The following is a 14,479-nucleotide window of genomic DNA, read 5'->3' on the forward strand; positions in this document are numbered from 1 at the left end:
GTAAAAAAAGACGTTTTGGGACCCCCCCCCTATAACTTTTCTCCCCCTGGACCAAACAATCAACAAACTTTGCAAAAAAATTCAGAGTGCCCCATATACATTTTTTTGCAAAGTTTGGTGTGGTGAGGATTCGTCCAGGGGGAGCAGAGTTATAAGCCGCCCAAAAAAATGCTCTTCCTATGGAAACAGCAACTATATATATATATATAATATATATATATATATATATATATATATATATAGCGCTACAAACCCTCAGGCATCTGAGCGCTATCAACCTCGGAAGGATGAAAGGCTGAGTTTGGCCCTACCGGGATTCGAACCTGCATTGGCAGGCTCTGCAGGGATGTCAAAGCGAGCGCACTACTCGCTGTGATATCTGACCCGTATATAGCCACCCTCACGTGTCTTCCGGCCCACAGCAAGTCAAGGACGAGCCCACTGAAAAAAAAATACCTGACAGCAACAAGGGAACATTGAGAAAAAAAAAGGTACAAATATTGAGGGAGCACAATCATTTTGACAATGGAAATACCCCCAAGTAGCGGGAGCGTCCGCCATCTCGCCACCGCCTCCTGGAGCTTCCTAATTGGTCATCCAGATCGAGACATCAGCGCTCCCAGGTACCGGACCCCGGTAGACTCCCATCAAAGGCAGAATTAATTGTCGAACCTCCTGGTGCCCCTCTGTAAGGGGGGATACCACAGATTTGCTGCGATTGATCCTCAAACACAAGAATTCCCCAAATCTCAGCACCTCCCGCATCACAGGGCTCAAGTTAACTGCCGGGTTGTCGGAAAAAAAAAAAAAAAGGAGGGCCAGATCATCCGCATAGAGAGATGATCAACCTGTGTTGCCCGAGATTCAGCCGCTCTGTATATGGCGCTCTCGCAGGATCGCTGCCAGTGGCTCCATCGCAAGGGCAAACAGGAGTGGGCTGAGCAGGCAGCCCTGCCATGTCCCGCTTCCCATCTCGAAAATATCTGATCTCGCTCACCCCATGACAATTTTCGCAAAGGGGTTGACATATAGGAGAGAGAGACCAGTTTAATAAAATAAGCGCCGAGCCCCATCTTTTGGAGTACCGCAAATAGGAAGGGCCGCTCGATGGAGTCAAAGGCATTTTCGGCACCTAAGAAAACAGCGACTGCCTGGGATGTTCGCTCAAGCGCCTCAATAATCCCAAAGAAGCGGCGAAGACCAAACGTGCCGTTTCTCTCAGGGATAAACCCAGCCTGGTCCACCAGCACCAAGGGGAGCAGCTGATTTGCACGGACTTTGGCAAATATTTTGTTGTTGCCATTAATTAGGGCGATTGGCCGGTACGAGGCGCAATCCTTGGCCGGTTTCCCCTAGTTATGTAAAAGTACAATGTTTACCTCATGCAGTGTGGGGGGAAGCGGCCCAATAGCAAGCGATTCCTCATATACCCGCAGGAGCACTGGGGCCAGAATGAGGGCATATGCCTTATAAAACTCCACGGTTAGACCATCAGGGCCCAATTTTGATCCCAGGAGCTCCTTAATCTCAGCTAGGATCTCTTCCAATGAGACCTCCCAATTGAGGGGCTCGGAGAGTTGCGACTCCATCCTCGAAATAATGCTGCAGGGCATCCGAATACCTCATGTACCTGGATACGTACAAGTTCTTGTACAACGCACATAATTCCACTGCAATACCCTCTTCTGTGTGCACAGGCTCACCCTGGGGGTCCCTAATGCACTCCACTTGAGGAGGGGCTCACTTGTCAGCCGCTAATAACTAGCGAACATGGCCCTGGTTTCTGCCCCTCTCCGTACTGACATATCTGATGACGTTGACCCAAAAAAACAGATTTCCTGATCAGCATTAGCCCTAAACCCGTCAAGCTCCCCACGGAGCTCGACAGGGTCAAGGGGGTCTGCCGAAGATGCATATTCTGTCTCCAAGTCTTTAAGCCGAGATTGCCCTGCCGTAAGGTCCCTTCCAATGCCCCAGAGAATCCCATTCTCTTTGGCCACACACACCACCGTGACTTATCACTTGAGGAATTCCCAGAGTAACCCTACTGAGGAGACAGAGCCCTCATTGTGCTGAAAGAAAGATTGAATCTCCTCCCGTAGTTCCTGCAATGCATCAGGTTTAAATTGCCAAGAGTGCCCTCCCCCCCCTCTACCCTTCCCAGGCTGCACTCCAGGAGCACAGGAGAATGGTCTGAAAGAGTTTGAGGGAGTATCCAGCTGTCGCCCCACGTGAGCTCCTCCTCGCGGGATACCAATGGGTATTCCAGCCTAAAGCTGGATCCGTGAACCCAGGAGTGAAAGGTGTAATCCAGTTCATCCCTGTGCTGATGTCGCCAACCGTCCACAAGGTTATATGTCCTGCATATTTCTTGCACCTGCAAGCCTGCCTTGGTTTTGGGGCCCTGACCCGCCCCCCCGGATCAATCCTTAGAGGGTTCATCACCGTATTTAGGTCCCCACCCCACACGATGGTGGCGCCTTGACACCCGGCCAGTTTCACCATGACCCAGTCGAATGCGTTGGCATAGTCTACGTTGGGGCCGTACACATTCACCAGGGCCATTGCTACGCCCGCAAAGGTGCCAAATACCAGCAGGGCCCTCCCTTCATCGTCCCTTGTCATTGAGACAAGACGAAACTTAACCCCCCTACCAATCAGAAGAGCAACCTCCCCTCGCATAGGAGGAGTAGGAAGAGAAATACCTATGACATCCTCAATGGGCAACCCATTTGTGCTCGGAGGAGGAAGATGGGTTTCTTGGATGAAGGCCACCTCCACCTGATGCCTTCTGAGGTACTGTGCAACCTTTCTGATCTTGGAGGGGCTGTCCTCCCCCCTGCCTAATGTTCCACATTACCGAAATACCATCTGCCCAAGAGAAATCCAATTGTTGGAGACAGCTTTTCCCCTCCCATGTGCTCATCACCTGTTGAGCGGGGCCGAGCTGCGATTGAAGGACATGGTAGTGAGACACCAGGTTAAGAATCAGATTCCTAACAGACAGAACAATGCAAACACCCCCTCTCCCCACAGTCAATCCCTGTGGCCCCTCTTCCCACTGAACAGGCTCGAAACTGCCCCCCACCCCCATGGGCAACCCACAACCTGCCCAAATGCCGCCTATGACCACCACATCCCCTAATACCATATCCCACCCAATCCTCCCTCGCCCACGGGCAACCACCAACCCGCCCGCTGGATCCGCCCTCCCCCACAACCATAAACCAAAACCAATGCTGTGCTCGGGGTGCTAGAGCCCGGCCAAGCCTGCAAGGCCCCACCATTGGTATACATTTCCAAGGCAGCATGGCCTAAAAAAAAAATCAAAGAAGCCAGCAGCACCCCCAATGTTATTCAACCACCATACTTTTCCATTCCACTGTAGCTACCATGAGCCCCTGCTTCAAGGATCCATATGCCCCCCCCCGGCCTTGGATTATTGCAGGGAAGATGCCCACCAATCTCATCCAAAAAAAAAAAAAAGAGCTTGCCGCCTCGAGACACAAGAAATATGGCGTCCTCCCATCATGCTGAATATGGAATTTCGCAGTGAACAACATGGAATAAGGGATACTACAATCTCCAAGGCGTCTTTTAACCCCTGCAAAAGACCATCTTGAAGCCTGCAGTGCTGCCGAGAAATCTGGATAGATCTGGATTGTATCTCCATCATTGAAGATCCCCTTTCAGTGTGGCCAAACAAAGGATCATGTCCAGGTCTCTATAGTCCAGGAGGTGAGCAATGATGGGGCGGGGAGCTGCCCCAGGCATTGGTCAAGCGGCCCGTATACAGTGGGCCCTCACTACCGCAAACGAGGGGGGGAAAGCTTGGATCATCCAAAGATCTTCTCACACAGAGTTTCAACAAAATTCCTCCATCTTGAGCTACCCCTGCCATTCTTTGAAGCCCACCAAGTGAATATTGTTCCTGCAGGCGCTTCCTTCCAAGTCCTCATTCTTGGCAGTCACCGATTTGATCTGTACCTCGAGGGTGGACACCCTAGCGACAAGATAAGTGAAGCTGATCCATCCTCCAGCCCGGACGCTCCCTGTTCCACCTCGTCCAGGCGATCGCTGTGCTTATCTAGCCGGTGCTGTAACAGGTCGACCTTGGATGAGAGTCTGTCCAATTTGGAGTCCAGCCCTCCAATGCCCACCTTGAGATCCAATAGTATTTCCCTTATGTCCAATTCCGGCATCTGGGCGGCTCCGCCTGTCATTGCCTTTGATCAATTCCGGCGTCTCCACCCATTGTTGTGGCTTGGCTGTCCTGGAGGAGGGTTCCCACCTCAAAAGTAAGCTTCTGCTGTGTTTTATCAGATTTCCCCATGTTGGGGGAAGCCCACTGCAGGCCGCCGACAGCTAGTGAGGTGTGTCCAGTCAGAGAACCCAACATACAGGGCCCCAAGTCGTTCAGGGACAATGAAGTCAATCAGGGCCGGAGCCATCACGAGGCACCGCTCAGAGCTCCCGCTGTACAATATGAAATCAGCCAAGGCAGACGTGGGACTTGATCAGCGGAAACATAAGACTTTGGGAACCTCTGCAGCTGATATGGTGTAGTTGTGGGGAATAGCGAGTCCCAGTGGCAGAACTGATTCTCTCCCCCCCCTCCTGCGCGAGAAAGGAGCTAATTCAGCGTAGCACAACTCCTCCTGTTTCAGTGCCTTCCAGTCCCCTTAGCAGAAATGTGTGTCTGATCGTGCCTGTCCTAGCAATATGTCCATGAGGATAGGTGGTGTCTCAGGGTTATTAGTCTTTTATGTGACCCAGATCAAGCAGAGGCACGCTGGGACCCACCAAGCCGGCTTTATGTTTTGCGTAATTTCAGAGCTGACCGTGTAGGAGTTGTAGCAGAGCTGCTCCAATAAACAGGGTGTTTTGGAAGACCAACAATCAAGGGACTGTGGTTGCATAGGCCGCTGGTACCTCAAACTGTTGAATCATGGCATCCAGCCCCAGCTCCTCCTCAGCCCTGGCAGTGTTCTTTAGGGCCAGACAGTACCCCACACTGCACTGGACTGTTTCATCTGCCGGTGTGTGGTCTAATCCGGAGCTTCCCACGCAATCCCAGCGCTCATCTGTACTCCCCCCGCACTTCTGTCTGGGGAGGGGGGGGGTTTAGGTGGGAGCAGGGGAGGCCTGCTGGCCAGACCGCGGCCTCACCTGGTGTTCCCTGCTGTTCCACTCTGCTGCCCGGGCTATATGGTGGCCTCAGCTAAGTTTTCTGACAATGGGAGCAGGCTCCAAACTGCCTCCGCCGCTGGGCTCCACAGTGCTGTGCTACAGCATCTCTCCATTGCGGTCAGTATGATGATCTCTTTGGAGTCGACTGCTCACCCAGCTCAGGGGGGGCAGCACACTGTCATTCCTCCAATAGGGGACGCCAGTCACGGAGCCCTCATCGGCCCACCAACTCCGCCGTTCGGCTGCTCCATGGCTGCGTCTGGGGATCAGCTGTGTTAGGTTCCTCAGCTGCAGAGAACCGCGCAATTCAGGGAGGGAGACCGCTCTGCATAATCACCAGCTGGATGAGTCAGGCCTCGATGGGGCTGTTATCAGGATTAATCAGAGCCCTTACACAGAGCTCAATAGGAGTCCGCCATCTTGGTCGGCCTCTTTTGCGCCACCATGTGAGCTATAGAGAAGTACAACGAAGTCAGTAAATACATAGGCCCAAAGAAATTTACACACTTGTAGTTATAGTAAAATTGATAATACAACACAATAGAAAACAAATGCAATACTTCAGGTGAGTACAACTTAAGTAAAGAATTATACAATTCATAAACAGTTCAAGTAAGTAGAATCACTTGTTATAGCACTCAGAACATTTTCTGTTGTAAGAATTAAAAGGTTAAACCACAAGTTAAATTAAAAGGTTAAACTGCAACAACAATGCCAGGACAATACTTGAAGAGACTTGTATTAGTTTGAGGCCTTAAGGTTTTAGCAGTCCATCCCCATCTAGGTATGAGCTTGTCAAAGTCAGATGGGAGGTAAAGCAAGTAAGGCACAGCAGCAGAAAAGGCAGGGTTCCAGAGGATTAATCAATTACAAGTAAATAAGAGGATTGTGTGTGTCAAAAAGGTTTCAGGGACCTGGGGACCTTGGGAAAGGCTCCGATTGGGTGCACAAGTGTTAGGCTGAGGCGAATGGTATGGGTGAATACCCAAACACTGGGATCAGCGCTCCAGCAGCAAAGGAGTGACAACATGATTTGAGGTTACTTGAGGAGTGAAGAAGATGCAGCCAGATTCTTTCACGGTGCAGCAGTGGTGGACTCCGTCTCCTGTTCTTTGGTCGTGGTGACAAAAGTAGGGACTCGGGATGTCACAGCAACAAAGGATTCTTCATTCTCCAACATTGATCTACAGTTTTGGTGCGCCTTTTCACAGACTCCAAGTATGAAAGTTTACAGCCCGTCAATCTGCATCCGTTCTTTCGCTCCTGCACTCTGGTGAGGGGACTTTGAGGAGGTGGGGGAATCTGGTCTCTGGCGGTAAAACTGTAGAACACCAAAGTTCTCGAAGGATTTCAAGACGATGCACTGCAATATGGTCAGAGGTCACCAGGTATTGGCGCTTTGCAGTCCTTGAAGGTCAGAGCATGTCAGGGGGTGGATGATCTTGCAGGTCGTCTTATGGCTAGTTGGTCCCACCAGCCAAAGAAAAAGAGTCACCCTCTTTGGAGCACCTCTGTCGATTTGAAAACGGGTGTCAGGACAGCAGTGGTCTCTTTGTGGTTGCTGGAAGGGGCTCTAGGCGTCTTTGTTTGTCATCTTCTACGGATCTTCTATTCCAAGTGGTCGACTTGTCTTATGCCTTAGGATCCTTGCCTTTCATCAGGAATTCACACTCATCCTCTGCAAACACTCCCTGCAGTTTACAGAAAGGGTTGGGTGGCTCTCCAATCAGGACAGCAAGCCCCCTAGTGGGAACTTGTTTCTTTCAGGCACACCAGAAGAGAAAGGATGTTTGAGTTTCGGGATCCTCCCTCGTTTCATGTCTTCGCAGACACACTGGAGCCTCAGCAGAATACACAAAAGACTTCCCGCCGAAGACAAAACTCAAACCAGGACCTCCCCCACCCCCAATGGTAGAAGGACCAGGAAAGGACAAGCACACAAGAAATGGCGCATAACCGCAACTGTGGGGACAGACTAAGTATAAATTGCACCACAAAAGTCGGTAGAACACGTCCACTGCCACCATCAAAGTAAAACCACAATGAGCAGAAATAATGAATGAGGTGAAAAGGCTTCCCTCATTCAGGAGAACAAGAAAAAGGTCCAGATGGGGGGGTCTCACAGTAAGGGGGGGGGGGGTGTTGGCATAGAAATGAAAAAAACCTCCCTAAAATGGTCCCAATCCACACTCTGAACAGGGGTATGTCGGTGCTGGGCAGATGTGGGGCAAGAGCCGGTCCAGCCCTTAACAGTTTGAATGCTACAGATATTTTCCATTGGTGGGCCGGGGGTGATCCTGGCTCAAATTTAGGATAAAAGGTCCATGAGCGCTAACATTCTAGTACTCATGGACAGTTGTCAAGATACCCAATCATGTTATTTTGTACTTATATGTTGTGAGAAGTTACAGCTTAAAACAATCAATCAAATGTGATTAAAACATTTTTTTTACGATCATAAGGAAGACTCCTAAAGCCATTCTTCAGATCCTCGATGGAGCCAAGACCCCAACGAAGTGCTGCAGCCCTCGGATTACCTGAAAGACTGTTGAAGACAACTGGCACTGCCTCCATCCAGGTGCCAGTGAAGCCCTGCCTCTCTGGATTGACCTCCTGAAGACCTTTATCAGTGCTTTGACCCTCAGGCTGGTGGAAGCAACCAGTCTGGACCCAAAGACACTGGTCCTTCCCTCTGGAGCCTTTGGAAGTTTCCAGAAACCATCCTGTGGACAGACCAGCTCCGTCTACGGTATCTGCTGTGCATTGGTCCCGGTTACAAGTTTTGGCAATTCAGCAGGTCTCCAGCTTTTGGTCTAAGAACAGTCCTCCTGCACCTGCTGCTCTGAATCCTGAACAAGTGCTTTCCTGGAGTAGTTTCTTTGTCTTCACCAAGTGATTTGCCTGCTGCCACCTGAGCATGGTGTTCTTCACAGCTACCTGTGTCCATAGTGTTCTGGGTGCCTCCTGTCATGGTGAGTTCTCCTGGTGGTCTGCATTTTGCGGTGCTTGGGTAATCCAGCTGCAAACATTCAAGAACCGTCTCAGAGTTTGGAACCGCTGTGTAGCTGGACCAAATCCTGATCCCGAATGAGACCTCTGCACCTGCGACCCCATGATCCTCTGCAACTGAACTCATTAATAAAGAGGTCCAGCAAATAGAGGAATCCTAGGGATGGTTTCTAGTGGAATCCTAGTGAAGCAGACAAGCTTGCAAAGCGGTTTCCATCCCCCTTGAAGAGTAGGGTTGTACAAGTACAAAGTCTTGACCCTACCTCTCTTGCCTGGTCGTGATTGGTGGAGTTCTTCTAGCCAAGGATCTCCCCCTTGGGCTTCCCTTAGAGGGGTGGAATATGGAGGGGACCCCCTAATTATGTGTTCTTACCTTTATGCTTTCATCACTAGAACGTTTTACTCACCTGTTGACTTCGTAAATACTTGTTTCTTCACTTAAGACTCCTAGCTCCAAAAGGTTTCTTCTTGGGACTCAGAAGGGGCACTGGGCCTAGTCACCTCAGCACAGAAGGACTTTTTAAGTGCTGGGGGCTTTACTTTATAAGGTAGGTTCATAGTGTTGCTGTTGCTTTTATAATATTTACCTTGAATTATAATTGCTTTCGAATTACCGATTTCTACTTGCTTTACTACACATAGTTTCCTCTGTTTCATAAGATAACCATTTCTAATGGTCTGAAAAGTAAGATGCTTGTGTGTTCTAGTGGGATCCCCCATTATGAATGAATGTGTATGGTAGTAATACTTTCCTGTTATGCTCATTGTATCAAGTGTGTTCAGGCCTAAAATAGTTTCGTTTTATGCTTTCTGTCTAATTTGATTCATCAGAGTGCTTTGTGTGTTTGTCTTATTACAGCATTACACTACCCGCCCAGGCCTCCCAAAAACCTTCCTCAGGGAGAATTCTGAAAATCAATCTTACCAAAAGCTCTTGAACTGATATATTAATTGCCCAAGTATACATTTCGCATATACTTAAAATAAAACCACAAGATGAAGTGGTATACTCGTGTGTCTATTAACTATTAATATACCGCTTACCACCTTGTGTAACTGCTACAGCCCTATGACATCTTAAATCACTTCAGGGTTTTAGCACTCAGTGTTAAGTCTTTCTTTTGGTCATATGAGTTTGTCACATTCAACCCTTTTTTTGCGGATACACCAACCAAATGTTCATGTTTTGTCCCAGTTAGGGAGATTTATCTGTTTTATGCTTAATCCCCTCTCCTAGTGAGACCCACATCACCTTTTGCTGGACTTCTGGGCCTTTTTCTGAGGAGAGCCCTTTCCTGTCTCATGCATTCTTACTGCTCCATGGGAACGCTGGTATTTATGTTTTACAATTTATATGGAGTCTGCTTTCCTACATATCTCTTAAAGGCCTCTGTGTTACACTTTTGCAGCACACAGCACCCTCTTTGTAGTATTGCTGGGGACCCTTTGGGTCCTCCTTTTTATGTTCTTTCATTTTCCCTAATAACTACTGTTCTTAAGGAAAGAGGGAAACTTGGTATCCTTCCTAAAACTAACTTGAGAGATTAGCACATACCACCTTATGTGGAGTGCTAAGGGGATATCCTAGTATCCCCCTTCTCTCTGCTCCTGTGACTTTTTGGTCACAGTGACAACCCTATAGTTATGGCCACACTGGTTAGCAGTGATTCGTGCAAACTAACTCCCATTTATCAAATCATGTAAATGTACTGTACGAAAATGGTCTTTAAACTCATAAATCTGCATGTTTGAAAAACACATTGTTGAATATATCATAAAAAGTCTCTAGGCGTTTTAAAGATTTCATGTCAGATCAATACACTTAAGGAGCCGACACGTGTCGGCCTCTAGAAAGTCCTCATCAGTGCTGTAAACATATTACAACATGTGGTTTATGAAGCACCATTGTTTGTTACAAAAAGTTCAAATACCCATTACGTAATCACCAAAACACAATCCAATCATCACAGTAATATGAACATATTCAGATAAATGAATATACACTCATTGCATATACACACAATCATGTTAGCCACATCGAATAAGGCATATTCAATGTTCAACAGTTAATGATACCCAAAAAACAACTTCCCGTTGCAAGACGGGCAACATTTAAAAGGGTGTCCTCTCCATAGTAGAGGGAAGTGGCAGCCAGACTGAACGAAAAAGAAGAGAAGGGGCAAGAGGGAGGCATTTTCAAAAAAGAAAGTGTGAATAGGGCACCCTTCTCCCTACTGTGAAGCCCGGCTGAGGGCCGAAGCCACGCAGGAACAGTTGCCAGGATGGAACAGCGTCAATGAAATGATATGAAATTATATTTTATTTATATTGCGCTCATACACAAGTGTTTCAGAGCGCGACCAGGCAAGGGAGGGGGAACAGTGGCGAAATATAAAGAACGATCTTACTAGGCCCAGTGACATTGAGAACGTGCAAGTGAAAGGGAAAACAGTGGAAAGTGCATGGAAGGGGAGAGAAGTGGAAAGTGCAGAACAGAGGAGAGAACAGAATAAATAATAGGTCAAATAAATAAAGACGATAAAAAGTGGTAGTGCAGCCAGCAAGTGGCAAGTGCAAGGTAAGTCAGATAGGGTGTATCTGTTAGTGCAGAAGAAAAGTGGGTGGGGGACTGTACGGGTGCAGACCCCAGTGCAAGGGGTGGCCCGGAGGCAGTGCAGGAGGGTGGCAGGGTGAGCAGGTACCTGGGCCCAAAGGCAAGAGGGTGGCCAGGTGCACGATGCCTAGCGATAAACAGATCAGCAGGAGAGAAAAGGGGCAAAGGCAGAAGCAAAGAGGAAGGTCTTGAGGTGCTTACGGAAACAGAGATGGTTCTCCTCAAGTTTCAAAGTGGCAGGGTGGCTGTTCCATAGAAAGGCCCCAGCCGAAGACTGAGATCTTCCCCCGGCTCGTTTCTTTGAAAAACGACTGACCCTGAGGGAGTTAGAAGTAGAGGAGCAAAGTGCTTGAGAGGGGAGGTATTAGCTGATGGCATTTTGGACCCCAGAAAGCCGTGTGGACAATGCAGAGGGTTTTAAATTGAATCTGTCCATCCACTGGGAGCCATTGAAGGGATTTCAGAGCTGGAGAGATACGATCCCAGGGCTTGAGGCCAAGGACAAGTCTTGCAGTCCTGTTCTGGATTAGCTGTAAAGGGCGTAGAGTGGAGGCAGGAAGATTTAGAAAGAGGCTGTTACAGTAGTCCAACCTAGAGAGAACCAGAGCTTGGAAGACAGTGAGCTTCTGAGGGAAGGAGAGGAAAGACAGAGTCCCTCTAAGGTGGTGCAGAAAGAAGTTTGACTTTTTAGAGACGTCAGAGATGTGTGCGGAAAAGGAAAGTGTGGAGTCAAAGATGACCCAGAAGTTCTTAGCCTTGCAGGAAGGTGTAGGAGGAGGGACAAGGGAGGCCGGTCAGAGAGTGAGGGGAAAAGATGGTGAAGGAGTACCAATGCGGAGGATCTCAGTCTTGTTGGAATTTAGACAGATTGTTTGGAGGCACACCAATTTTGAATGGCGATTAGGCAATCTGAGATGAGAGAAAGAGACAAGGTGGCTGAAGGAAGCCTAAAAATGAGTTGGGGGTAGTACTGGAAATTTGAGCAGAAAATTGAGATTTAGTAGGCGAGAGGGTTGAGAGAGAGAGAGAGAGAGAGAGAGAGATATGGAAGACAGGATAGTCCTGGAGAATGAGCGAACCATTGAAGAACCATGGAATTAACACCACTTTTGATAGCAATATAAAATTCATATGAGCTCTGCATTTTGTGCGACCAAATAGGTTGGTGGAAAAAACTATTTGGTGGGACCTCAAGGCACGAGGATCTTGGGTACACTACATGTCACATTAGGGATAATGTTACAGTCACACCCATGTCGACGTCCCTTTTCGATCTTTGAAAAAGATCAAATACTCTGCGATTACCACTAGATGGCGGACTATATGCACCTGTTAGGCAGAAACCTGTGCAGTTCCCTCTGGGACCACTGCAAAAGATTTAAGACTACAGGTGTTTGGCAGTAAACCCACTTGGTAGCAGTCTGTACCACACAGATTCACTTGGTAGCTGTGGCTGAGCAGTCAGACTTCCCTCAAGAAGAGTTAGGCAGTATACAGAGTATTCTGAAAAGGTCAAGAGAACACGATAGAACAAGTAAACATTGACCAGGGCTTGGTGTAAAAGAGATATCATTATTTATTTAAAACCACATCTAGAGAAACACACAGGCACTAATAGTAAGCAACTCAAAAACACGGTTACTAAAAGACATACACTCCCTTAAAAGAATATTAGACAAGTCTTAAGTAAAGCCCCACTTATTTTCAGACAGCGGTGAGCGCTTAACGTAGACGGCACTCTAATAATTCGTTTTTAAAAAGGGAGAGAAAAGCAGAGAATAATTTGAAACAGATCCCAACACTTTTTCACGAACACAAGAGAGGAAGGCAAAGTAACACAGTGAATTCAGAGTCAGTAGGCCGGATCCGCTTTAAGAGGATCAAAACGAAATGTGTCCACGGTCACACAGTTGCAGTGGACAAAAAGTCTTGTAACGGTTTAAAAAGGAGTTGGACCAAAGAAAGACCAGTTAGAGGGTCAAGGCGGCCAGCCCAGTCCAGAAGGTTAAGGGGTTATTATTACCTTGTAGCAATCTTTAGAAAGGGAGGCCTGGCGGACACGGTACCTTAAAGTGGTGAGAATACTCCAGCCGGAGCAGTTGTTCCTGGCAGCGGATGCAAGTTGGTGCTTCGTCCGGGAGAAGAGAAGATCTCGTTGGGGAGGAAGACAGGAGTCCGTTGCACTGCCAGGGAAGAAACCAGCCGCAGAGTTTCTCAGGTACAAGGAGCGGTCCGTTGATTCGCGGTTCAGTGGTAAGTGGCTATCCGGTCGCCGGGGTGCTTGGCACGGGCAGTTCGACCACAAACCGGTCTGGGGTGCGAAGAAAAGAAGGTAAACTGGTTGTGCCCACCAGTCAGGGGAAGAAGCCTCTCCAGCCAGGAGATCTTCTCTGTCGTCGAGAAGTGGTGAGTCAGTTCCGCAGGGCTCCACCGGTGGTGTCGTCGTGGTAGGTCGGCTCAGCTTCTCCCTCAGGTCCTGTGGCGACTTCTGAAGTTCCAGTCCCCAAAGCCCTGCTTTTATGCAGAAAACCCCCATTCACTCAGCCTAGCCTGCAATCAAACATGCTAAGCGGTGAGCCAATCACACAAGAGTGCGACTTGAGTTACCAAGGTAACTCAGTCCAGGGTGCCTAACCCCCCCTCCCACACCCCCTGTGGTACCCAGACAGAGTGGCACCACTTTTGGAGGCTTCTGTGGAGAAGCCCGCCAAAAAGTGGAACAAAGGGCTCGACTTGGGTTGGAGTCACAGAAGAGAACACAAACGCCATTTTAGAATAGAGTCCTGGCAAAAAATACCAACCGGCGAATTAATATTAAATAAATAAACTGGCGGTATGTTCGAGGCTATGAGAATTAAATAATTAAAGTTGGTAGCCTCGAACAATGGGAAAATCCATTGGGAAATATTTGTGGTCGAATATAAAAAGTAGTTTCCACTGCCACCAGCCAAAACTCGATCAGGGGGGACGGAGACGTGCCCCCTCGACTAACAGATCCTGGGGCAATCGAATTGCTCCGACCAGTACGTCCACAATATGATGGTTTGTACCGGTGTCTGTTAATAATTTGGGACTAGTAAAGCCAATGGTGACTTTACATGCCCTGGGAGACAGTAGCCAGTCCCAGGGTATGGAGTCTATGGTGGGGTGTCACTATGACACCCCTGTGTTACTGCACGGAGGGTGCTTTGTAACACACATCTTAAAAACACATGAGACCCTATGGAGTAAAGGACCCCATAGCCCATAAAACACATTAACAGTCAAAGGAACACCATAATTCATGTCCAAGAGTGGGAGAAAAGAGTCTCACTCTTGGCAGGAGAAAAAAACAAACTCCAGAAATCCAGCAAAGCTGCTGGGGGACTCACTAGGTTAGGAAATTCAGCCTAAAGAGAGAATTCTCCCTAACAGCACCGCATGGGATGCTCAGCAGATTCCCAAACATCATAAATTGTATTATAACTCAGTGTGTAAGAGTTTCTTTGGGCTATTGTATTGACTGGGTTTATTGTACTTACCTACAGCTCACATCCTCCTCCTAAAATAGGTTTGGCTGCAGGGCCATTCTACCAATCCTTTGGGTAGTACAAATGTATACTAAGAGTTGGGACCTTGTGCACCAAGGGATATTTTTATAGAGTTTTACCTCCAGGTGGACTTTAG

The 14,479-nt window shown here is 48.2% G+C and overlaps 1 protein-coding gene across 1 annotated transcript in view; it reads right to left on the minus strand.

Annotated features, from left to right (window-relative positions):
• Nucleotides 1-14,479, minus strand: part of RCC1L (RCC1 like) — a 338,336-nt gene that overhangs the window by 229,079 nt on the left and 94,778 nt on the right. The window lies entirely within an intron of this gene.

Source organism: Ambystoma mexicanum, chromosome 9, assembly GCF_040938575.1.
Source record: "Ambystoma mexicanum isolate Mex_15411 chromosome 9, UKY_AmexF1_1, whole genome shotgun sequence".
Taxonomy (NCBI): domain Eukaryota; kingdom Metazoa; phylum Chordata; class Amphibia; order Caudata; family Ambystomatidae; genus Ambystoma; species Ambystoma mexicanum.